Source organism: Mustela nivalis, assembly GCF_964662115.1.
Source record: "Mustela nivalis genome assembly, chromosome: 4".
NCBI lineage: Eukaryota > Metazoa > Chordata > Mammalia > Carnivora > Mustelidae > Mustela > Mustela nivalis.
The window spans coordinates 147447990-147473673 of record NC_139023.1 but is presented as its reverse complement, the minus strand read 5'-3'; the positions used below and the strand labels follow the sequence as shown (position 1 = coordinate 147473673).

Sequence of the window (25684 nt, the reverse complement as noted above, 5' to 3'; positions counted from 1 at the left end):
TTATCTTTGTTTATTCTGTACATTCCCTGCTAAATGTATACCTAAGTACTTTATATTTTTATTGTTACTGTGATGGAATCTTGTCTCCCCATCATATTCTAACAATTCTAATTATTTCTAGTATATAAGAAAACTATAGATTTCTGCTATGTTTAATGTTTAATCAGCCCACCTACCTGCTTTCTTATTATAGTACTAGTAAATCTTTGTGCAGCTAATTCTTTTGGGTTATCCAAAGATACAAAAATCCAGATATACAAAAATACATTCACTAATTCTCATCCTCCTTTTCAATATGTATAACTCACCTTTTTCTTGGCTGATTACCTTAGCTGTTATTCCCAGAACAGTGGACATGGTTGGAACTTGAAAGGCTGCTGGACCATTCTTTTCATATCAGTAAAAACACAGAACTTAGAAGTTCTGTATTAGCTTCCTCTTCCTCACCTTTGTTCCTCAAACGCTTGCTGATAGGGGTGACATCTTTGAGATGACTGTGGAAGGTAATCTTGGGAGAAATATGCAGGGTGGAAGCAGCATGATCACTTTGCCTTAGTAATATGGTGCAAGAAGAGAAAATGGGATTGAGGGAGTGATTATATGTCTAGTTATGAGGGTCCTGACTTTTTCATAGCATCTTAATTGGTCTCAAGGGGTGCCTAACCGAGGCACCACTGGGCTTCCTAGTTAGGGCTGCATCAGAGCAATTGCTTCAAATTTACAGCACACTATGTAGCTATCCTTTCCTGTCCTTCTGAGGTTTTTGTATTTTATGGTTGATTTCAGTTTGGACCCATATTCAAGGTACCCACCCCTGACAAGCAAAAGGAAGACAAAATTTATCCCTTGGTGCTATTTCCAACCCATTCAAAAATAGAAGGCAGTCAGAGTTCTCAGGAGCAGACCTTAGTTCGGCTGGGAGCTTGGCGCCTGGTTTCCATTGTGACGTGGTCAGGGGAAATCATCAGGCAGTATTGCCACCAGAATTGCCTTGGCTGGGAGTCTTGTCTGGTTCCTCTTGGTACGGATGCTGGCTAGGCTTCAGAAGTGGCAGTGTTGGAAATAAATTTAAAATCCAAGAATCAAAGAGGCCACTCCTCTCTTCACTCATTTTCTTTGTGCAGCAGCATGCACACTCTACCTATAATTTCACAAACACACAAATGTGACCACACCCCCTGGTGCCAGAGGACTGACACCTCACAGCTCCCAGCGGCCTCCCCTCCTGTTGCCACCCTCTTCTGACCTCCTTCCACGGAGCAGCCCGAGTCCAGTGACTGGTCTTCGTCCTGATTCAGGTTAACTGTCCAGCGCTACCAGCTCCACTGGGATTGTAGAGGCCCGACTCACTTCTGTTCCCAACAGATGCAATGCTGAGAACATGTCCCATAAACCTCAATCTACTTCTCTGACTATACCACCTGCTTGAATTTTTTGTGTCATCCTTTTTCTTTTTCTTTCTTCCTTTTTTTTTTTTTTTGTGGGAGGGGCAGTTCCTCCCCATCTCTTTTCCTATACACTAACATCAGCCCCACCAAATACTCCCAAGAAATCACATGCTTATATATGTTTTTGTATTTGCCTGTGGGTTTTTTTTATATTATTATTATGAGAGAGAAAAAGAGAAAAAATACAAGCAAGGGGAGGGGCAGAGGAAGAGGAAGAAGAGTGCTCCCCACTGAGCAGGGAGCCCCATGTGGGGCTGGATCTCAGGACCCTAGATCATGACCCGAGCTGAAGGCAGCTGCTTAACCATCTGAGCCGCCCAGGCGCCCATGTATTTGCCTCTGTTTTTCCTCTGTTTGTTTAGTTCTGTGTGAAAGCCATTTGTGGTCTATCACATTCATTCGCTCCTCTATCAATGGATGCTCACCCAGTTTCCAGATTTTTGCCTCCAAATAGCGCACAGAGTTTACAGAAGTGCGTATGTACGTGGGAAGCTTTTGCTTCCATGAGATAGATTCCTGAGATGATGGTTGCTGATTTAAAGGGCGTACATGCTTTCAGTTTTAAAATAGGTTGCAGATAACCTCTTCAGACTCCATTAATACCACCCGACATCACCAGCGGTATCAGTTTCCCGCTGCTTATATTCCCAACTCGAGCATCCCCCTGAAAGTCACAGGGCTCATCTTTGATCAGGCCTTTGTTTGGGTCTGTCATTTCTCATTGTAGACTGAAACTGGCCCCTTTCCCTTCGTCTTTTTTTTTTTTTTTAAAGGTTTATTTATTTGAGGCAGAGAGTAGGGAAGGGAGAAGCAGAGAGAGAGAATCTCAAGCAGACTTCCCCTGAGCAATGGAGCCTGTCTCAGAGCTCCGTCCCATGACCCATGAGATGACAACCTGAGCCAAAACCAGGAGTTGGTGCTCAACCTAAAGAGCCACCCAGATGCCCCGGCCATTTCCCTTTTGAAAGGAGAAGAGAATTTGGTGAGAGAAAGACAAGGCCAACGCTTGGGAAAGTTCCTTGGCCTCCAGGTGGCTGCTTCCTCTAATTGGATGAGAAAGACAGAGTAGAGACCAGCAGGGCTCTTCTCCTGCCCCAGCCTACAAGCCTGGAGCTTCTAGCTGCATAGGGCAGGGGAGCCCAGGCTCAGAGCAGCCACAGCTGCCAGCTGCCAGCTTAGGGATGTAGAGGGGAGCAGTGCAGGGCAAAGGAGAGGCAGGGAGGGGCATGGGAAAGGGCTGCATGCGGTGTGCTCCCCATCCTTCTGGGCCCAAAGGGGTCCTTAGCCAGCTCTCTTTGAGTGGAATTAGGTTCTTCTTGTCCCTGAAGAGGAACAGGAAGAGAACCAGCATGTCAGTGATGTGCCCAAGCTAGAAAGGGGAAGACTGGTGTGACTCTTCTTAAATTGAGGAAAATCTATTTAGGATATATGGGCACACAGGCAATCCTCCTCCAATATCTGACACATCGGGTATGAACGGACATCTCTGTGACCTCTGCACCTCTCCCAGACTGGCCATGATCAGGGATGAGGGTGTTGCAGTGGGCGGACAAGGGGTTCCTGTGGCCAGGTGGGGCTGTCTCTGCTTGCCAGGTTGGGCACTGACCACCAAACATTGCAGTTTCAGTCTTCTTCTGCCTTGGTATCGTCTGCATCGTCTCTCTTCTTCTTGGTGTGTGAAATTAAGCCGACCCAATATGCTGTTATTATGACACAGACCATTATCCTATAATAAGCGTTTCATAACTCAGTCTATTTTTGCCAATTGTTTTAAATCGTTCTTATTAGCTATGTTAGGCATGCTAGTATCTTAATCTTCTTAACGTCCATGTGAGAGTTTGACAAGTCAGCAGGGATCTTGCCTTAGCTGCCAAGGGTCCATGATCAAGGACCCATGCTCCAGAGCCCCACTGACTCTCTGAGCAGTTTCAGTTTCTTTTTTATTTATCAAAGGTTTTATTTATTTATTTATTTATTTATTTATTTACAAGGTTGGGAGGGGTAGAGGGAGAGAGAGAATCTCAAGCAGACTCCTCACAGAGTGCAGAGCCCAAGCCAGGGCTCGATCCCACGACCCTGAGATCATGACCTGAGCCAAAACCAAGAGTCGGATGCTCACCTGACTGAGCCTCCCAGGAGCCCCTGAGCCTATTTCTTTTGAGAAGACCTCAGTCTCCTGAAGTTTTAAGAAGTTCCTGCAAAAGTGAGACCAATATAAAGACCAATGTCTTGGGCTTTCATCAAATTCCTTAACCTTGTGAAAAGAAGTAGATAAAAAGGAGAAAAATGTGTATGTGTGTATGAGAGAGAGAAAGAGGCAGAAAGAGAGAGAATAGCAGATAGAGGGAGAGAAAGAAAGAGAGAGACCCCAGCTGACCCCATCTGGGAGGCTACTGCAGTAACCCAGGTCAGTTCGAGAGGCCGAAGAATCACAGTTTAATGTTGTGAAAGAGTTAGCACAAAGTCGAGAGGGAGTAGTTGACACTGGTAGAACTTGGACTGTTCCTTTCCTAGGATTATTTCAGGCTAAGAAATAATTGGGATTTTGGCAGCTAAGATGATGTGGCCAGAATAGCTTATTTTTCAGTTAATTCCTTAAGTAAACCATCATCTCTATAAACTTTTGCCATAGCCACACTGATAAGAAGGTTTAATTCTGCCGTCCCACCAGACAAACCATCTCTGGCTTTACCTTCTGTCAAGTCTTCCCCTTTTGGTGTTAAAAAAAATATCTTCTGGCTCTGCAGCCTCATCCTTTCATGGTCATTTCCTTGTAGTTCCAGACGGCTATCATCCTCACGCTCAAGAACAGGAAGTCCTGATGATTAAGTTTGGTTTTCGGGAGATAACAGAAGAATGTCAGGCTTAGCACCCAGTTGATGAGAATGAGATTATAGAGAGCATCATAATCTCACAGCCAAGTTTCTCCACGTCCTCCCCTGTCTTTGAAGGACGGGGGTGCATGACTGCTGCCAAGCTTCAAGGGTGGGTGCAGATGGAGGAAGTCATGAAGCCTCTTCTGTAAGAGTGGTCTTGGTTGTTAACCTAGTCTCCCATCTCCCATGTCCCTGTGGCAGGGACAGCTCTGTGTGGGATGTGCTAAAGTGTTGGTTCTTAAACTTTGGTGAGCCTAAGAATGATCTAGAAAGCTTTTCAATTTATGGATTCCTAGGCCTTTCCCCCTAAATTCTGCCTCCTGTGGGCTGGGGTGGGTCCTTCTGGCTCGCATGCACATTGTTGAATTGAGTTGAGCAGTGGCTTCTTTGCACACACACCTGTTGTTGTCTCCCAGAGTTTGCGACATCCTAGTCCACCCTCCCTCCACACCCTTGGCAGTTAGGGATGTGCAGACACTGTTTCCCTAATGGATCTGATAGCTCCTTGGCTCAAGATTTCCAGATCTGTAGAAACTTACCAGGTGCACATGGAGATGTCTCTCAGAGGGATGATGGGTTATGGAACTACTGATCTTTTTCAAAGTTTTAATTTTCTGCTAGGCTGTTCTTCAGAGTCCTGTGGCTTCCTCTTTGCCCATGTTCATAATGAGCTCCAGGTGCAAGCTCTGTGTGTTCAGAAGTGGAATCAAGGGTTATGTGACTTCTAGCCATATTTTTTTGATATGTGATTAAGCATTTTATCATATTGCCTATTGTTCGTTTCTTGTTATTTTCTTTCTCCATTTATTGAATCATCCATCTCTTCCTTGCCAGTTTTTCTTACTGGTGGAATTTAGAACACAATTTTAAGTGCCAAGGAAAATTCCATTCGGATTATTTTAGATTTATTAAAAATATAGGATGAACTGAAATATTTGCAGTAGTAGTCTTTGCTTTCAGGAGCGTGTATATATTTTCATTTTCACATTTTTTTGAATGCTTTTCGGGACCCATCTTATCTTCCTGTTGCCCCTTTCCCAGACAGCTCTGCTTTATGGATCCTTCTGGAAGCCATTTGAATTTGCCTTGTTTTGTTGTCATTTTTTGTCAGCCCTCTACTTTGCCCTCTCTTCATATGGTCTTAAATCCAGTAGTGTTTATCCAGATTCTGGCTTTGCCTGCAAGTAACGCAGACTTGCCACCAGTGGCTCTGTGGGTCTGTGCGAGTGATGCTTCCATCCCCGGCTCAGGTGACAGCTAGAAGGCTGTCACCCACGTTCCTGGTGTGTTTCCCAGCTGCCAGCAGTCACTTCTGTAGTGTCCCTCTGTTGTACTGGGATGTGATACTTTTGCAAAATTATTATGTGCCAGGCAGAGTAAACTTGACATGTACCACTTTATGCATACAATCCTACAAAGTGGGTACTGTATTATTATTCACATTATAAGGAAAGAAACCAAGGAATCCTGAGACTAAGTGATGCAGCTCATGGAGCTCGTGTGTGGCAAAGGCAGTAGTGGAATCAGTTCCTGGGTTCTCAACCACAGACAAGTACAGGTCATCCTGTATGTGGTCATAATGTGTCCCTAGTGGATGGTCAGCTCACCAAGCAGTAGGCAGGATTGCCATTTTAGGGTTGAGGCAGTGGATCACAAAGACTCGAAAGAATTGTAATTCATATCCTAAGACTTCATTTAGTAGAGGAGAGGTGTACAGGGAGTGTAGTTACTCTAAAACCAAGAGGATTTCATCATACTCTGGCAATGCAGGGAAAAAAAAAAAAAAAAAATATATATATATATATATATATATATATATATATATATATATATATATGGGGTTGGGGTAGGGAAATCAGCTCTCCTGGGTTCTTAAATCCTCCCTCCTTGTCTCAGCTGATGGAACCTTCTTTTTGGAGACAAAAAGCACATTTAGGTAAAGTTGTTAATGACTGATGGAGGACTTCCCTGGTTCGATTCTCACAGGGCTAGGGACAGAGAAAAGAGCTAGCGTTCTTGAGCTTAACTACCAAACTTCCTGGCCTCCCTTAAAGGCTTTCATAACCACAGACAAGTAGAGGTATTTGTTTAGACACTAATCTTCTTCCTCAACAAAAAAGGAAGGTGGCCTGGTGACAGGGAGACCCAGGATAATTTTTTCATACTTGTGAGGGAGGTACCACTGTCATTTGATTTTACAGATGAGAAAAGAGACTCTCAGAGAGACCAAGTGTGTGTGATATGTCACTCAGCTGGTTAGGGGCAGAGCGGGATTTAAACCCTCATCTGTCTTATTCTAGAACCTTTCCGTTGAACATCATAGTTTTACGTAAACAAGCTTCGACCATGAGGAGACAAAAATCTGCAGGAATGTTGTCATCCTGGGGCAGTTCTTTGAGCACCCAAGTATTCTATAAATATGAGTTACTGTCATAGTCAATCATAATGATAAATAATGTTTTAAAAAAGTGTTAAATGTTAAAGAAATCATAATGATAAAAAAAGTTACCATTTATTTAGTGCTTATCATGTTCCGAATGTTGTGTAAGCAGGAATCATTTCATTTCATCTGCACAGCAGGATTGTGAGGGGGATTTAGATCTTGCAGTCCATTTTGCAGATGAGGAAACTGAGGTTGAGTGAGTTAAGGAAATTGCCCAATCCAGGATAGCTGTGTCTAGGCAAAGCACTGTGCAGCATGCAAGAGAGCTAGCAAAAGGCCCCAGATCCTTCTGTCCTACTGTCTCTCAGGTGAGGCTGAGGGGTGCGAATCAAGTGGATACAGAAAGGCAGTATGAGCTGCGTGGCAACAGTATGGGGCAGCTGGCACTAAAGAGGCTTAGACCGGGAAGATGGAAGCACAGACTAGCTGAGCACAGTACTTAGGGATCCACAAGACTTTTCAGGTCTCATGGAAATGTATTAATTTTTTTTAAATCAGAATTTTAAAAATCAACTTTTAGATCAAGGAAAATACAGTCATACATAATATTTTATACTGAGTCATACAATACAGTATGTACTCTTTTGTAGGAAAGAAGGAGCCCCTGACGGCCAAAGTCGTTAGAGCCATGAAAGCCATAATGTAGCCCTGCCATTCCTCCTGGGTCCAGGTCACCCCCAGGTCTTGGGGCATTGCAGAGCCACCTGCGGAAGGAGCCTGGGTCTCCAAATATGGCACATAGACCCACCTACCAATCAGAAACACTCAGCGGCTAAATGGAAGTAGATTCAAAAGATCATCCCCTCAATTCTTCTAACGTTCCTCATTTCATATTTTTAGAAAACACAGTCTTACAGTTACACAGTCTAAGGAAGCTCACAGAAGGAAATTTAACTTGAGATGAGCTTGACAGGCATGAAGTACACGCTCAGCGAGAATGGACCCTGTTTTTATTGTCTCCACGATGAGAATAAGACCAGCTTGTAATTGGGTTGGTTATCTCTTTATAAAGAAGAGGTAAAGACTGTTCTGGACAGAACATGTTTCTGGTATGGCCAGCAGCCAAGCTCAGTACCTAGAAATTTGGAGGCATTCAAGAAATGTGTTCTATGCTGATTTAAACCATTATACCGTGGAAAGTTGTTTCTGTGGCTTACTGGTCTCATGCCCTCACGCAAACACCAGTGTGCTGAACTTGGAAGTAAGTTTTCCATCTTAAGCAGGTATCAAATTGACAATGAATTCTGGGCATTGCCTTCAACCAAGACACCTATGGAAGGTAAGAGATTGAGGAGAGATTTGGTCACCTCCCTCAAGGATCATTAAATCAGAATGAGGAGTCTAAATTACATGCACAATATAATTTGTATATAGTTAGTATACTATGATGAACCAAACTTTGTTGTTTTTTTCTGAAGAAGTGATAGGAGTTTTATAAGGGCCGAAGTAGTTAAGGAAGACTTTTAGGGGAGGTGGTGCATGACTTGGGATTTAGGAAATAAGTAGCATTTAAGTAGGAGGGATTAGGACATTTTGGCAGGAATGGCCAAAGGCTTGCAGGTGGTATACGCATGACCTTTTGGGCGAAGACAGACCCTGTGATAGCCAGTGAAAAGAGCTCATGGTCACTTTGTAGGTAAGGAAGTAGGACAGAATTAGGAAATGAAAGGCATCTATCTTCCTACTTGCCTTCCACCTTTTGTGAAATAAACCTGTGACTTTGGTGTCAGCTGGAAGAATGGTTGAAAGTAGGATGGTAAAGAAGCTACAGGTGGAAACAGAAAACAAGCTTGGGGGTGGGCAGTGATGATTCACAGTAGCCCTTAGTGAAGAGATCCCATCGAACCCTCCTAAAGAAGGCGCTCTTCCCACCCCTGCTCAGCACAGTATGGGGAATGATGTCTTGGAAGGTCTAGAAGGTTAAGACCAGACATGTGTCAGTGGTTTCTCCGCAGCATGCAAGCATCACTGTTGCAGTGCTTGAATTTAGAAAAATCAAATGCTGACAGAACGGTGCTGGCCCACTGTTATGCTGACAATTCAGTCCCAACCCAGTAAACCTGCCCACTCGCTTAAAAACAAGTATGAATGCGGTCAAAGTGCAATGTCCAATATCCTCTCTTTCTGTGGAAGATTAAGAAGCGAGCACACTCATGGATCAGAGAGCCTTGCTGCCTTTCCCCCCAGAAATAAAGATGGGCTCATTTAACATGATTTCTACCTGTTCTTCTGCAATTAGGGTTTAAGTGACTATCTCTGGTTATTAGTCACTCCGAGGAAATGAAATGATGCTATGGTAATTGGCCATGTGGGTTTCTTTCCTTCCCTGGGGATTTTACTTGGCTCAGAGAGCATTTTTTTACATAGGCCCTGTCTGCACTCTTTATTTAGCTAATTAGAGGGCTTAGGAGAATGAGCTGGCACTGGGTAGGAGGGAGGGAAGAGGTAGGGCAACATGTTATAACGGGAAGATCACTTGATTGAAACAGAATATCTGGTTCTAGTACAAACTAATACATTTTCTCTTCTATTGCCTTCTTATCTTGGACAGCTGTGCTACATACATTTTCTGACTTAATCCTCACAGTAACCCTGTGGTTATCGCAACCCCCTTTACAACGATGAGAAAAATAAAGTTCAGAGAGGCTGCCCTGACCAAGTTTCCCCAGATGGAAAGCAGCAGAACAGAGATTGGAATTCCAGTGGGCCTTAACTCACAGGCTCTGCTGTCCCTGTATCTGCTTTCTAAGTAGACCTTGTTAAAGGGAACAAAGCTACATCACCTCTCCATCTTCACTTTCTTTAACTGTTCATGATTCTGTGAAGGTGCTAGCTCTTCTAGAAACTCCCAAGTGCCTTTCTATCTGGACAGATGGAAACTCTCTGTCTACATGTCTCTCACTCCTTTTTTTCTTGTTCTCCCTATCTCTCTTGTTCTGCTTTTCTTCTCTTTTCTATACATCCAAACTAGGGCTGGTGTTAATAGGTGTGAAGGTTAAGCAAGGAGAGGGCAGGGAAGAAGAGAGAAGCAGTTCTAGTCTTCATTTTCCAGCCCTGAAAAATGCTTTCTTCTAAATGAGATCAGAGCAACATGGTATGGGGCAAGCACCCAAGGGCTTGGAGTTTGATGATTTCATTTCCATTTCTGCCACCATCTTATTTTGAGGCTTTGACCAAATCATGGCCTTATCACACCTCTGGTTCCTCAGATCTCCTGGGACGCCTGGGTGGCTCAGTTGGTTGGTTCCTCAGATCTATGACTGTGCAGTAATATATATCAGGGGGTGATTGTTTCTTTGAAGTCACAGAAACGTACAAAATGTCTGGTATAAATAATGGAATTATGATCCTGGTGGGTGTCTTGGGCCATCAAGTTCTGAGCATCCATGTCACACAGGATGAAACGGAGGGGAGTTTTCTGGTACCACATAGATCACTGGTGGCGAGCATAAGTAAATAACTCAAGTACCTAATACCCAACCTGGTGCTCTTGAAGCCAGTTCCCTTGTCCTCATTTCCACAATGGAATCCACAGCTGCCGGGATTGGTGGGTGGTCCTGGGGTAGCTAGGTGGGGTTGGGGGAGGGGCAGTAAATAATTTGTCAACAAACCTCATCTACTTCCCTTAGATGACTTTTTATCAGAGGGGAATCTTTTTGAGAACAGGGGACCAGTTTTTCATAAGAGAGCACTTTCTTCTTGGTGACTGGGCTCCATCTGAAGCAATGCTCTGTGAGGAAGCAGATGGAAGTTGCTACCCATGCTTAGCTCCCAGGACATAGCCATCATGTAGGATGGAGCTCAGCAGGTGACAGAGTATGGAAGGCAGATGCTGTAGTGTGTGGCTGAATGAGTATGTCACAGAAGGGAGTGCATGTTGGAGGAAGGCTAATCATACATTTCACTTCCTATTGCTGTCCTTCTCCATTTCATTCATTTCTGGATGGTATTTATCCTTCTCTTTAGGTCTATAACAAAAATGGTCAGTTCTCATTTGGAAGGGGAAAAATAACTTTCTGGTACCTACCCAAAACATATTTTAGTTATTATGTTGACTAAAAATAGTACTTTAGGTTGTATATTAGTGTCTTCAAAGCAGTTTTCCTTATTTTTCTTTACTCTGCAATAATACTGTGAGGCTTATTGCTGTCCTTATTTATAACACTGTAACTCTGCATTGTCTAATATAGTAGCCACAAGCCACATGGGACTATTTAAATTTAAATGACTTAGAATTGAGTAATTAAAAGCTTTACTTCTTCAGTTCTACTGGCCATATTTCAAGTTCTCAATAGTCGTATGCTAAGCACTTGTACACATAATCTTTTTTAGCGCTCAAAGCAAGTTAGGAGATAAGTATGGCTTTACTGGTGAAGAATGTAAGTCTTGGACAAATTTGTTCCCCTGCCACGATCTCGTATGGCAAAAGAGTGGTGGATATTGACTGGTCTAACTCCAAAACTTCCTCCATAAACCACCGTAGTATACTGTACTCCTAATGGAGAAATAGTAACAACAATAACAAAAGACTTAGAAAATGTGACTAGTGACTTCTACATCTAGGAAGATGGAGTAGATACACCTTTACCTAATCCTCCCACTTAACTACAACTAGAACTCCCCAGCATTATACATGAAATAAACATAAGAAGATTCTGAAAGACAGAGAGAAGGCAGACCAGGTAGAGTCCTTCAGACCCAAGGAACACCACAAAGATAAATTTCCTGGGTTTTCTTTTTTGCCACATATATCACACTTAGCAGAGTGAATTGAATGAAAAAAAAAATGCCATCTACAAGAAATTTACTTCAAATATAGTGATATATGAGAGTTGAAAGTAAAAAAAAAAAAAGAAAGAAACAGATCAGGCAAACAGTACTCAAAAGGAAAGCAAGATCAGACACATGAAAAAATGTTCATCATCACTAGCCCTCAGGGAGATTCAAATTAAAACCACATTGAGATATCACCTTACACCAGTTAGAATGGCCAAAATTAACAAAACAGGAAACAACATGTGTTGGAGAGGATGTGGAGAAAGGGGAACCCTCTTCCACTGTTGGTGGGAATGCAAGTTGGTGCAGCCTCTTTGGAGAACAGTGTGGAGATTCCTCAAGAAATTAAAAATAGAACTTCCCTATGACCCTGCAATTGCACTCCTGGGTATTTACCCCAAGATACAGATGTCATGAAAAGAAGGGCCATTTGTACCCCAATGTTTATAGCAGCAATGGCCACGGTCGCCAAACTATGGAAAGAACCAAGATGCCCTTCAACAGATGAATGGATAAGGAAGATATGGTCCATATACACTATGGAGTATTATGCCTCCATCAGAAAGGAAGAATACCCAACTTTTGTAGCAACATGGACGGGACTGGAAGAGATTAGGCTCACTGAAATAAGTCAAGCAGAGAGAGTCAATTATCATATGGTTTCACTTATTTGTGGAGCATAACAAATATCATGGAGGACAAGGGGTGTTAGAGAGGAGAAGGGAGTTGGGGTAAATTGGAAGGGGAGGTGAATCATGAGAGACTATGGACTCTGAAAAGCAATCTGAGGGGTTTGAAGTGGCGGGGGTGTGGGAGGTTGGGATACCAGGTGGTGGGTATTATAGAGGGCATGGATTGCATGGAGCACTGGGTGAGGTGAAAAATAATGAATACTGTTTTTCTGAAAATAAATAAATTGAAAAAATTAAAAAAAAAAAAAAGAAAGCAAGAATGGCTATCATAACACCAGATAAAGTAGTCTTCAGAGTATGCAAATCACTATAACTGCAAGGTCAATCCAACAAGAAGACCTAGCAGTCCAAAATGTATATGCACAAAACAACATAGCTGCAAAATGTGGAGTAAAAACTGATCTGACTGAAATGAGAAACAGACAAATCCACAGCTGTACTTGGGGATTTCTTTTCTTTTCTTTTTTTACGATTTTGCTTATTTGTTTGAGAAAGAGAGAGCACAAACAAGGAGAGCCACAGAGGGAGAGGGAGAAGCAGGGAGCCCAATGTGGGGCTTGATCCCAGGAAACTAGGATCATAACCTGAGCCAAAAGAAGACACTTAACCTACTGAGCCACCCAGGCACCCCAACTTGGAAATTTCAACACAGAACAACCAGACAGAACAACCAGACAGAAAATAAGCAAGCAGGTAGAACCTAACACATTACTAATCAAGAAGGTCAAATTGATATTTATAGAATATGCCCACCCAACAACAGCAGAATTATACACACTTTTCAAGTACTTGCAGAACACATACTATGACAGACCATTCTAGACCAAGGCATATTTTAACAAATGTAAAATCGAAATCATACATAAAACCATACTTGTTTGGAATCAAACAAGAAAAATAACAAGGAAAACTCCAGACCCTTAGAAGCTAGACAACACATTTTTAAATAATCATGGGTAATAGAGGAAATCTCAACAGAACTTTAAAAAATACATTGAAATGAATGAAAATGAAAATAAAACATCAAAATGTATGGGACACAGTGAATGTAGTGCTAAGGTGGACATACTTACATTATAAATACATTATTAAAAAGGAAAAGTCTCAAATAATATAAATTCTTACTTTAAGAAACTAGAAAAATTAAAAGAAATAAAAAACTAAATAAACCCAAAGCAAGAAGAGGAAGGAAAAAAGTAATAGCCATTTGTGAAAGTGAAAACAGAAATCACACTCCCCCCAAAAAAATCAGTAACACAAAGAGCTGGTTCTTTGAAAAGGTATAAAATTAACAAACATCTAGCAAAATTGACCCAGATAAAAAGTGAAAAGACATAAGTTACCAATATCAGAAATGAAGCAGGATATCACTGTAGATCCTGCGGGTGTCAAAGGAGAGAGGGATACTATGAACAACTCTATACGCATCAGTTTGAAAACTTAGATGAAGTAGACTAATTTCATGAAAAGTACAAACTACTACAACTCACCCAGTATAAAATAGATCATTTAAATATCCCTACAACTATATAGGCAACTGAATCCATTACTTTAAAACTGCCAAAAAAGAAATCTCCAGACCTAGACGGTTCCAGTGAAGAATTCTATCAAAAGAAAAATTGAGACAAACCCTACACAATATTTTCTAGCAAATGGAAGAGCATGGAATACTCCCTCACTGATTTTGGAGCTAGTACCAAAATGAAAGACAGCAAATGAAAGAAAGGAAGGAAGGGAGGAGAAAAAGAACTACAGTCTAATATCTTTATCCTTCCAAAATGTCTTAACAAAATAATAGCAAATAGAGTTCAGCAATATAGAAAGATTTCATATCATTATGAAGTGGAATTTATTCCAAGGGTGCCAGGTTAGGTAGTATTAACTAACTAAGGATGCCAGGTAACATTAAACACAACAGTGAAAGAGTAGATGTTTCCCCTCTACAGTCAGGAACAAGACAAGGTTCTGACTGCGGGTATACCCACCCTCACCACTCTCATTCCACACATTGCTGGAAGGTCTAGCCCATACAATGAGGCAAGAAAAGATATACAAATTAGATATGAAGAAATAAAATCATCATGAATTATAGATGTTATAGTATCATTATTTTTACATAAAGTATCTCTGTTGAGCATTACAAGGAATCTAAAAAAAAAAAATTCCAGAAGTAAAATGTGAATTTAGCAAAGTCTCAAGATACAAGATAAAAAGCAGTTGTTTATTTATATGCTAGTAATGACCACATTGACACCAAAACTAAAACTGCAATACCACCTACAATTGCTCATAAAAATGAAATATGTTTAAATCTAACAATGTATGTACAGTTTTTACAACAAAATGCTGATGAAAAAAATAAAAGCAGATCTGAAAAAATGGAGAGAAATATTGTATCATGGACTCAAATATTGTGTCATGGATAGTAAGGTTATCAATTCTCCTCAGATTCATATCCACTTATCATGTAGTTGCTCCCAAAATCCTAGCAAGACCTTTTGGTAGTTATATACAGCACAAGACTCTTCTAGAAAGTCAAAGAACTAGAATAGCCAGAAACATTTGGAAAGAAGTTTAAAGGAAGAAGAATCACTTTACTTGCTCTCAAAACTTATTTTTTTAGCAATAATAATCAAGACTGTGTAGATTGGCAGTCTACACAGGAGCAGACACACAAAGTGGAGACCTCCAAAATAGACCGACATAAATATATCCAACTGATTTTTGACAAAAATGCCAAAGCAATAGAGCAAGAGAGCCTGCTCCATAAATGATGCAAGAACAATTGAATATCTAAGGATAAAAATTAAACCTTGACCTAAACCTGATAGCTTATACAAAAATTAACTCAAAATGGATCATGGACTTAAATGTAAAACATGAAACTAAAACTTTTAGAAAAAAAAAACAAAAGAAAAATCTAGCTTCTAGGTTTAGATAAGACGTGACACCAAGAGCACTATTCATTAATGGAAAAATTAATGCATTGGATTTTATAAAAATTAAAAAAAAATTTACTCTGTAAAAGACCCTGTTAAGAGAATGAAAAGATAAGTTACAGACTGGGAGAAGTTATTTGCAAGCCATATACCCAATGAAAGACTGGTATCTAGACTATATAAAGAACTCATTAAAAAACACCCAAGCAATCCAAGTAGAATATGGGCAAAAGACATGAACAGACGTTTCACTGAAGAGGGTATACAGATGGCAGACAAATACATGAAAAGATGTTCAGCATTATTATCCTTTATGGAGATGCAAAGTTAAAACCACAATTAGATATCATTACACAATCATCGATATGGCTAAAGTAAAAAAAATAGTGACAATATCAGATGCTTGCAATGATGAAGAGAAACCAAACCACTCACATTTTTGGTGGCAGTTGTAAAATGATACACTATGGAAAAGTTTGACAACTTCTTAAAAGTCTAAACATGTACCTACCATACAACCCAGTAATTGCATTCCTGGGCATTTTTCCCAGAGGGATATTTATGCTCACACAAAAAGCTGTACAGGAATACTTATAACAGCTTTATTTGTAACAGCCCCAACCAGAAACAATCCAGATGTTCTTCAGCAAGGGAATGGTCAAACACACTGTGATAACACTCCTACTCAGCAGTAAAAGGAACTATTGACACCTGTGACATTCTCTGGATGAATTTACAGATAGTTATGCTGAGTGAAAAAGAAAAAAGCCAATCCCAAAATGATTACAGACCTTATCACTTCATTTATTTAACATTCGTGAAATGACAAAATTATAGGAATGACAAAATTATACAAATGGAGAACGGATTTGTGCTGGCCAGAGATTAAGGAGGAGGTGGAGTTGGGAGGGAAGTATGGGTGCCACCTCTGCAGTGATGGAAATGTCCTGTATCTTGACTCTATCAATGTCAGTATCCTGGACATAATATCATACTGTATTTGCAAGATGATACCACTGGAGGAAACCAAGTAATAAGAGATCCCCTCTATTATTTCTTTTTTTTTAATAAACATATATTTTTATCCCCAGGGGTACAGGTCTGTGAATTGCCAGGTTTACACACTTCACAGCACTCACCATAGCACATACCCTCCCCAATGTCCATATCCCCACCCCCTTCTACCAACCCCCTCCCCCCAGCAACCCTCAGTTATTTTTGTGAGATTAAGAGTCAATTATGGTTTGTGTCCCTCCCAATCCTATCTTGTTTCATTTATTCTTCTTCTACCCCCTTAACCCCCCATGTTGCATCTCCATTTCCTCATATCAGGGAGATCATATGATAGTTGTCTTTCTCTGATTGACTTATTTTGCTAAGCATGATACCCTCTAGTTCCATACATGTCGTCGCAAATGGCATGATTTCATTTCTTTTGATGGCTGCATAGTATTCAATTGTATATATACCACCTCTTCTTAATCCATTCTTCTTTTGATGGACATCTAGGTTCTTTCCATAGTTTGGCTATTGTAGGCATTGCTGATATAAACATTTGGGTGCACGTGCCCCTGCGGATCACCACGTTTGTATCTTTAGGGTAAATATCCAGTAGTACAATTGCTGGGTCATAGGGCAGTTCTATTTTCAACATTTTGAGGAACCTCCATGCTGTTTTCCAGAGTGGTTGCACCAGCTTGCATTCCCACCAAGAGTGTAGGAGGGTTACCCTTTCTCCGCATCCTCGCCAGCATCTGTCAATTCCTGACTTGTTAATTTTAGCCATTCTGACTGGTGTGAGGTGGTATCATTGTGGCTTTGATTTGTACTTCCCTGATGCCGAGTGATGTGGAGCCCTTTTTCATGTGTCTGTTGGCCATCTGGGTGTCTTCTTTGCAGAAATATCTGTTCATATCTTCTGCCCATTTCTTGATTGGATTATTTGTTCTTTGGGTGTTGAGTTTGCTAAGTTCTTTATACATTTTGGACACTAGCCCTTTATATGATATATCATTTGCAAATATCTTTTCCCATTCTGTCAGTTGTCTTTTGTTTTTGTTAACTGTTTCTTTTGCTGTGCAAAAGCTTTTGATCTTGATGAAATCCCAATAGTTCATTTTTGCCCTTGCTTCCGTTGCCTTTGGCAATGTTCCTAGGAAGATGTTGCTGCGGCTGAGGTTCGAAGAGGTTGCTGCCTGTGTTCTTCTCAAGGATTTTGATGGATTCCTTTCTCACATTGAGGTCCTTCATCCATTTTGAGTCTATTTTCATATGTGGTGTAAGGAAATGGTCCAATTTCATTTTTCTGCATGTGGCTGTCCAATTTTCCCAACACCATTTATTGAAGAGGCTGTCTTTTTTCCATTGGACATTCTTTCCTGCTTTGTCGAAGATTAGTTGACCGTAGAGTTGAGGGTCTATTTCTGGGCTCTCTATTCTGTTCCATTGATCTATGTGTCTGTTTTTGTGCCAGTACCATGCTGTCTTGATGATGACAGCTTTGTAATAGAGCTTGAAGTCCGGAATTGTGATGCCACCAACTTTGGCTTTCTTTTTCAATATCCCTTTGGCTATTCGAGGTCTTTTCTGGTTCCATATAAATGTTAGGATTATTTGTTCCATTTATTTGAAAAAGATGGATGGTACTTTGATATGAATTGCATTAAATGTGTAGATTGCTTTAGGTAGCATAGACATTTTCACAATATTTATTCTTCCAATCCAGGAGCATAGAACATTTTTCCATTTCTTTGTGTCTTCCTCAATTTCTTTCATGAGTACATTATAGTTTTCTGAGTATAGATTCTTAGCCTCTTTGGTTAGGTTTATTCCTAGGTATCTTATAGTTTTGGGTGCAATTGTAAATGGGATTGACTCCTTAATTTCTCTTTCTTCTGTCTTGTTGTTGGTGTAGAGAAATGCAACTGATTTCTGTGCATTTATTTTAAATCCTGACACTTCACTGAATTCCCGTTCAAGTTCTAGCAGTTTTGGAGTGGAGTCTTTTGGGTTTTCCACATATAGTATCATATCATCTGCAAAGAGTGATAATTTGACTTCTTCTTTGCCGATTTGGATGCCTTTAATTTCCTTTTGTTGTCTGATTGCTGAGGCTAGGACTTCTAGTACTATGTTGAATAGCAGTGGTGATAATGGACATCCTGCCATGTTCCTGACCTTAGCGGAAAAGCTTTCAGTTTTTCTCCATTGAGAATGGTATTTTCTGTGGGTTTTTCATAGATGGCTTTGATGATATTGAGGCATGTGCCCTCTATCCCTGCACTTTGAAGAGTCTTGATCAGGAAGGGATGGTGTATTTTGTCAAATGCTTTTTCAGCATCTATTGAGAGTATCATATGGTTCTTGTTCTTTCTTTTATTAATGTTTTGTATCACATTGATTGATTTGTGGATGTTGAACCAACCTTGCAGCCCTGGAATAAATCCCACTTGGTCGTGGGATTTATTATGTACTGTTGAATCCTATTGGCTAGTATTTTGGTGAGAATTTTCGCACCTGTGTTCATTAAGGATATTGGTCTGTAGTTCTCTTTTATGATAGGATCCTTGTCTGGTTTTGGGATCAAGGTGATACTGACCTCATAAAATGAGTTTGGAAGTTGACCTATTTCTATTTTTTGGAACAGTTTCAGGAGAATAGGAATTAGTTCTTCTTTAAATGTTTGGTAGAATTCTCCCAGGAAGCCATCTGGCCCTGGGTTTTTGTTTGGAGATTTTTGATGACTGTTTCAATCTCCTTACCAGTTATGGGTCTCTTCAGGCTCTCTATTTCTTCCTGGCTCAGTTGTGGTAGTTTATATGTCTCTAGGAATGCATCCATTTTTTCCAGATTGTCAAATTTGTTGGCGTAGAGTTGCTCATAGTATGTTCTTATAATTGCTTGTATTTCTTTGGTGTTAGTTGTGATCTCTCCTCTTTCATTCATGATTTTATTTATTTGGGTCCTTTCTCTTTTCTTTTTGGTAAGTCTGGCCAGGGGGTTATCAATCTTATTAATTCTTTCAAAGAACCAGCTCCTAGTTTCGTTGATTTGTTCTATTGTTTTTTTGGTTTCTATTTCATTGATTTCTGCTCTGATCTTTATGATTTCTCTTCTCCTGCTGGGTTTAGGGTTTCTTTCTTGTTCTTTCTCCAGCTCCTTTAGGTGTAGGGTTAGGTTGTGTACCTGAGACCTTTCTTGTTTCTTGAGAAAGGCTTGTACCACTATATATTTTCCTCTCAGGACTGCCTTTGTTGTGTCCCACAGATTTTGAACCGTTGTATTTTCATTATCATTTGTTTCCACGAATTTTTCAACTCTTCTTTAATTTTCTGGCTGACTCCCCTCTATTTTTTCTTAAAACTATATGTGAATCTAAAATTATCTCAAGTCTTAAGTTTTAAAGAATGTGACAATTTTTATTCACCCAATCTGTATAGAAGCTGCATCTTTTCAGAATCTCAGTGTAACAAAGCCAATTATTTTTTGTAGCAGCATTCATGTATAGGGGTGTGCATATTCCCACGAAAGCATGGCTTGGTAGGGTGGTTGGTAGTAAAGCAGGAGATTGCTTGGTATATGCTTTAGGAAAGATAGCAAAAAGTCTAATAGAAAAATTAATGTTTACCCTGTCCAACTGAGTGGAAGTGGAGTTGTAGGTCAAAGGAGATTAAGAATGTTTAATCAAGAAATTGCTCCTTGAGAGGAGATTTAAAGAATTTTTTAAAAGAATTAAACAACTTTACCAGAATAAAAGAAACTGATGAATGACTCTGTCTCTTCAGATCTTTTTCACTTAAATAATTATAGTATCTATTTCATAATAAGGTGATTGTGAAGAATTAAAGGACAGGATGCATGTAGAGACACTAACCCCAGTGCCTTGCACATAATAAGAGATTCATTAAATGGCTAATTAGTATATGTTCTTAATAGAATGTTCCCTGTGAGTTGTAATATATATACAGCGAAATTCATTCTTTTTTGCTTCACACTTACTTGTATTTAACACACATGTACAGTTGCATAACCATCAGCATGATTAAGGTATTTAAAAGTTCCATCATCCCAAAAACTTTCTTCCAACTCCTTTGTAGTTAGCCTCTCTCCCCACCCTTAGCCCTTAGCAACCACTGATCTACTTTCTGTCTCTGTAAGTTCTGCCCCTTCAAGATTGTCATATAAATGGAATTCTATGGTATGTTGACATTTGAATCTGGCTTCTTTTACTTAGCATAACACATTTGAGATGCACTCATTTTATTGCATGAAATTGTAGTATATGATTCACCTGGAAAGGATTTTTACATATGACATGAGATTGGAATTCAGTGTAACTTTTTTTCCCTACTTGGTTAACCAGCTTTACCATGGCCATTTATTGAACCATCTGACTTTCCCTCAATAATCGGCAATGAAACATCTGTCATATATTAAGATTCTATGTATATGGAACTATCATTGGGCTCTCCATTCTTTTCCTTGGTTTGTTTAGACCTAAATGGGCTCCTGAAGTAATACAGCTTATTTTCTTTTTTTTTTTTCTTTATTTTATTTATTTGACAGACAGAGATAACAAGTAGACAGAGAGGCAGGCAGAGAGAGAAGGGGGGAAGCAGGTTCCCTGCTGAGCAGAGAACCCGATGCGGGGCTCGATCCCAGGACCCTGAGGCCATAACCTGAGCCAAAGGCAGAGGCTTTAACCCACTGAGCCACCCAGGTGCCCCAGCTTATTTTTTAAAAGCTTTATGATATGTTGATATTTAGGAAATTGAGTTCCCCCACCTTCTTCTGTTGATTTCCCTAATAGGTTAATTTGGAGAAAAATGGTATCTTTGCAATAATGAGTCTTCCCATGAAAGAACATGTTATCTCTGTGATGGTTAATTTTATGTGATTCCCAGAGAGCTGAGAAAACATCATTTCTGGCTGTGTCTGATGTCTCTGGAAGAGAAAAGCATTTGAGTCATAAACTAAGGGAAGAATACTGACCTCACCAATTAGGATGGGCATCATCCAATCCGCTGTTAGCCCAAATGGAAGAAAATGGCAGAAGAACGGGGAATTCACTCCCTCCTCGTGAGCTGCTTTGTATATCTTCTCCTGTATCAGTGTCTCTCTGGTTCTCAGGCCTTAGGACTCCGACTGGGGCTTACACCGTTGGCTCCCTGGTTCTAAGGCCTTTGGGTTTGAACAGGAGCTATACCACCTGTTTTCCTGTTCCCCCATCTCAGAGACAGCAGATCGTGGGACTTCGCTTCTGTAATCGTTTGAGCCAGTCCTTTATAGTAAACCTCTTTCTCTGTATCTTTATCCTCTTACTTCTGTTTCTCTGGAAAGCCCTGATTAGTACAATACCTCTCAATTTATTTAGGTTTTTCAATGTCTTTTAAAGTTCTATAATTTTCTCAAGAAAGATTTACTCTTCTATTGGTTGTCTTAGATGCCTTATACTTCCAGTGCTATTGTGCAGTGCATTTATTTAAATACATGCTTTCACCTGGTGGTTGGTATTGAGGAGGGCATGTAGTGCAATGAGCACTAGGTGTTATCAGCAAACAAAATGAATCACAGAACACTGCTTCAAAAAACTAATGATGTACTGTATGGTGACTAACATAATATAATTAAAAAATTAAATAAATAAAGCTTTTACTACTTTGTTGCTAAGGATGGGGATAAAATTTATTTTTGCATATTAGTCTGATACCCAGAAAACCTGTTGAGTTTGTATTAATTCTAATGATTTGTCGGTGGATTCTCTTGGACTTTCTATGTAACATTCACATCATTGGTATATCTGGGTCACTTGTTTCTTCCTTCTCAATTTGTTGCTTTCTCTTCTACTGCACTGGCCAAGACCTCCAGGGTTGAAAACAAGTGTCCAGGAGCCATGACTTTCTTACCTGTGACTTTAAAGAGGATGCTTCTGAAATTTCACCATTGAGCCCAGCGTAGCCATAGGTTTTTGGTGGGTACCCTACCTAAAAAGTAAGAATGTATCTTTTTCCTGTTTGTTAAGAGGTTTTGTCATTTATGGATATTGAATTTTATTAGTGCTTTTCCAGAATCTTTTGAGACAGGCATATGTTGTTTTTCCCTTTAATCTGCTAATGTGGTGAATTGCATTCATAGATCGTTCCAATATTTTCCAATAGAACAGTTCTCTAATATTAAATCATTGCTGGCTTAATTAGGATGACACTTACTAGTAATATAATGATATGTATTTTTAAATGATATTCTATATTATTAGATGTATAATTATAATAATGATTCATATTTTTTAAATGTAGGTCTGGATTCAGTTTTTGGTACCTTGATTAGGAATTTTCCCTCATATTTGCAAGTACATTTGGTTCATAATTTCCTTTTCTCATAGTCTTCTTGTCTGGCCTTGTACCAAGGAAATGCTAGTCATATAAAATGAGCTGGAGAAATTTGCCCCCCCCACCACTTTAAGACATTTAAACTACTAGTTCCTTGAATGTTTGGTAAAAGTCATCTGTAAGTAATTTTCTGAACCTGTTATTTGTGTATAGAAAGTGGCAAGTATAGTTGTTTGTTTATTTTCTTTATGATTCCAGGAAATGTTCAAGACAAAAACATGTTAATAGTATCTTTGGATAGTAAGATATAAGGGGATTTTCTTTATTTAATATTTTTTCCTTCCTTTAAATTAAACATTTAGTTTACTTATATAGAGTAAAAATCACCCTTTTTTGTGTGTAGTTCTGCAAGTTTTGACAATTGTCAGGGGGTTTTCATTTATTTGGTTTAAATTAAGCCATTCTAATCAGTGTGTAGTGGTATCTCATTGTTTTAATTTGCATTTCCCTAGAGACTAATGATGTTGAGCATCTTTTCATTTACTTATTTGTCATTAGTATATCTCTTTTGGTGAAGTGTCTGTTCAAGTCTTCCATTCATATTTTTATTGTTTTAAAGCCTTTAAAATACTATGGGTATATGTCACTTACCAGATATGAGGTTTACAAGTATTTTCTCCTAGTGTGTGGCTTGCCCTTTAACTCTGTTAGCAGTGTCTTTTCAAATAACATACTCTTCATTTCGGTGAAACCCAATTTTCAATTTTTTGTTTTATGGATCATGGTTTGGGGTCATATCTAAGAAATCTTTTCCTGGCCACATAATCTTTGACTGACTCGAAGTTACGAAGACTTTCTACTAAATGTTTTATAGCACTGGGTGTGGTGCAAAAACAATGAATACTGTTTTGCTGAAAATAAATTAATTAATTAATTTTTAAAAAAAGAAAAACATGCAGAGAATAAGGCTATGTGAAGATCAAGGTAGAGACTCTGTGATGAAGCTATAAGACAAGAATTGTCAACGATTACTGGCAATGACAAGAGAATAAATTTCTGTTGCTCTAAAAAAAAAAAAAAGAAAGAGAAACGGAAGCACCAAAATGCTACAGAAACAATTTATTGCTTTAAACATATAGATAAAAATATCTTTGTAGATTGAAAAAAATTGTTTTATAGATGTACTATAGCTTTAGAGTCTACATTTGAGTTAATTTTTTATGAAGGGTAAGAGGCAAAGATTGAGGTTCATGTTGTTGCAAATAAATATTCCGTTTTTTCAATACCATTTGTTGAAATGATTATATTTTCTTTATTGAACTTCTTTTGAAACCTTTGTAAATAAATCTATTGGCCAAATATAAATGGAAGTATTTGCATATCCTCTATTCTGGTGCATTGGCCTACATCTATTTTAGTTCAACATCACCCTTTTTTTATTTTCTTTTTAAGATTTTATTTATTTATTTGACAAGTAGGGCCAGAGAGCACAAGCATGGGGAATGGCAGAGGGACAGGGAGAAGTGGGTTTCCTGCTCCGCCCTGATGCAGGGCTGGATTCCAGGACCCTGGGATCATGCAAAGCCAAATGCTTGACCAACTGAGCCACCCAGGCACCCCAATATGACACTGTCTTAATTACTGTAGCTTTATAGTAGATATGGAAATCAAATTATGTAAGTTTTCTAACTTTATTCTTTTTTCTTTCCAAATTATTTTGAGTACCCTAATTTTTTGTCTTCCCACATGAATTTTAAAATCATTTCATTGTGTTTCTACCTTTCCTTCCTCACTTGCTTTTTCTCATTCCTTCCCCCCTGGAAGTAGACCTTCCAAATAAAGCATTACGACTTAATCCTTACACCAGTCTCTATCTTACAGATAATAGAGATAGATACCTTGTTTATTAGTTTTCAAATTTCTTCTTTTCTAATGGAAGTATTTACTGTTGTAAATTTCCCTCTAAATACTGCTTTGGCTGCATTCTACAAATTTGGATCTATTTAATTTTTGTTACATTTCAGTTCCCAGCAGAAACTTTTCTCTCCCACAGTAGGATCCAAGCTGAAACTGATAAGGTTCCTACTCATCTACCTTTTCACTGAAGGCCTAGGCCTCTGAGGGTTTCAGGTTTCCTGAAGAGATCTCAGTGTATATTCCACCCAATCTTATACAGGCTCAAGGCTTCATCTTCTGCCTTTGTGTGGTTCATAAAAGTCACATCTCTTGATAATCAAGAACAACAAATGCCTATAAGGAAGGTTTAGGTCAGTGTTGTGTAAATAGTTTTCAACTACTGCTTGCTGCTGGCTCTTAGAGACTTTTTTGCCATCTTGCCATTTAGCTATGTACTTAAAGGAGGAGCTTACTAAATTTATCTGTCATGTCTAGGTGTTCTTCTATAGGAGGTTTTTCAATATATCTTGCCTTACCTATTTCCAGAAATCGAAGTCTACCTGTGATCTTTAAGTCTCTTTAAGAATATTATTGGACTCGGGGCGCCTGGGTGGCTCAGTGGGTTAAGCCGCTGCCTTCAGCTCAGGTCATGATCTCAGGGTCCTGGGATCGAGTCCCGCATCGGGCTCTCTGCTCCACAGGGAGCCTGCTTCCCTCTCTCTCTCTCTCTCTCTCTCTCTCTCTCTGCCTGCCTCTCTGCCTACTTGTGATCTCTGTCAAATAAATAAATAAAATCTTAAAAAATAAAAAAGAAAGAAAGAAACAAGAGCATGAAAATCATTAAGCACCATCTTTCTGTCATGATAAGCTAGACTCAAGGTTTATGTGAAATTGTCTAATATTAAAACTTAGCAGCTGATTGGTTATTTTGGAAATATGGTGCTGAGCAAACAATACATCTGTGGGCCCCGGGTTGCAAAATTTGACCAAATAAGAATTAGGACCTAGTCACTTATAGAAAAATTATTCTCCTTCTTCAAATCTCACAGAAAAAAAATCAACTCTCAAAATTGCCTTCATTTGTCTAGGTTTTAGAGTGCAGTCTTAAAAGATCTTTGTGTGTGAAATTGGTTTTTGTTTTTAAGGCCCTATTGCCCGGTGGTTGAAACAACTGTTAATAGCAATGGAGAATAAAATAATGAGAATAAAAGAACACTAATTCATGAAAACTGCTTGTTCACCTTGTAACTTTATCAGAATGAAGTCGCTGCTTGGCTTGTATGAGT

General features: G+C 39.4%; 1 protein-coding gene across 10 annotated transcripts in view; it reads left to right on the top strand.

Moving 5' to 3' along the window:
- Positions 1–25684, top strand: part of ADRA1A (adrenoceptor alpha 1A) — a 119936-nt gene that overhangs the window by 34105 nt on the left and 60147 nt on the right. The window contains exon 4 of one of the 10 annotated variants that reach the window (XM_082726825.1): positions 3440–4218. The exons of the other annotated variants lie outside the window; for them this stretch is intronic. The gene's annotated coding sequence lies outside the window, so the exon portion shown is untranslated. Of the gene's footprint in view, positions 1–3439; positions 4219–25684 lie in introns of those variants that run through there. 10 annotated transcript variants of the gene reach the window in all.